The sequence below is a fragment of the Propithecus coquereli genome, unplaced genomic scaffold (genome assembly GCF_000956105.1).
Source record: "Propithecus coquereli isolate 6110/MARCELLA unplaced genomic scaffold, Pcoq_1.0 Scaffold152, whole genome shotgun sequence".
NCBI lineage: Eukaryota > Metazoa > Chordata > Mammalia > Primates > Indriidae > Propithecus > Propithecus coquereli.
The window spans coordinates 4,241,994-4,243,510 of record NW_012139636.1 but is presented as its reverse complement, the minus strand read 5'-3'; positions in this window follow the sequence as shown (position 1 = coordinate 4,243,510).

Here is a 1,517-nt window from a genome sequence, read left to right as displayed (position 1 = left end):
ATTAAATCATTTCATAGCCACCTCCTGTTGTTATTGCAATGAGCTTAAGTGCTACAAGTATCTACTTAAAATGCTGTTTGATGCTAATCATCTCCATGTGAGCAATTTGTCTTTCCACTAAATTACCTATCACAGTAAAAAGTGATCTCTTGTCGTTCTCGTGTATTTCTCATCATGTTTACTGCAATATCATAAACTTTGAATAACACCATGGGACCCATACAAAGTGCCGCTAGTGAGGCTGGAAGTGCACCCAAGAACCATAGAAAAGTCATGAAATTACAAGAAAAAGCTGGATTGCTTGATATGTACTGTAGATTGAGGCCTGCAGCTGTGGTTTCTTGCCCTTTCTAGTTGAATGAAATGAGAGTAAGGACCACTGTAAAAAAAAAAAAAAACAAAAAGGAAATTCATGAAGCCATTGCTGCTGCTACATTATCAAGTGCAAAAACTTTGCACTTTTTTCAAAACTCCTTTTTATCTCATATTGAAAATGTAGCTTTTATGTGGGTGCAGGATTGCTGTAAGAAAGGCATACCTATGGGCTCAAGAAAAAGTAAAGTCATTATATGACATCATATAGTAAAAGGAAGGTGAGGATCTAAAGCTGGAGCTGGAGAATTTAAGGCCAGCAAGGGATGGTTTGATAATTTTAGGAAGAGAATTGGTTTAAAAAATGTTAAGATAGCAGAAGAAGCAGCTTCTGCCAACCAAGAGGCAGCAGATGAGTTCCCAGACACCATTAAGAAGACCACTGAGGACAAAGAATATCTGCCTGAACAGGTTTTTAATGCAGACAAAAGTGCCCTAATCTGATAAAAAAAAAAAATGCCACAAAGGACACTTATTAGTAATGAAGAGAAGTGAGCACCAGGATTTAAGGAAGGACAAAATAGGCCATCTCTATTGTTTCATGCAAATACAGTTTATGATCGGGACTATCTTTATCTATTAAGCTGCTAAACTTTGAGCTTTGAAAGGAAAAGATAAACACCAGCTGCCAGTCTTTGAGCTGTACAACAAGACCTGGATAATGAGAACCCTTTTTCTGGATTGTTCCATTGATGCTTTGTTCCTGAAGTTAGGAAGTACCTTGCCAGTAAGGAATTGTCTTTTATATTTCTTTTGACATTAGTCTATGTCCTTGGACACCCAGAACCCTAGAATTCAACACTGAAGGCTTTAAAGTGATAGACTTGCCCCCAAGCACAATGTCTCAGATTTAGCCTCCAGATCAGGGTGTCAGAAGGACCCTTACAGCTCATTGTACATGGTACTCTATGGAAAGGCTTCTCAACACTATGGAAGACAATGCTGACAGAGAGAACATCATGAAAGTTTGGAAGGATTATGCCACTGAAGATGCCATCGAGCCCAAAACAATAAATTCCTGCTTGAGAAAACCGTGTCCAGATATTTAGTGTGACTTCACAGGGTTTTACGACTGAGCCAATCAAGGAAATTATGAAAGAGATGGTGGATATGGCAAAAATGGTGGAAGGCAAAAGGTTTTGAGA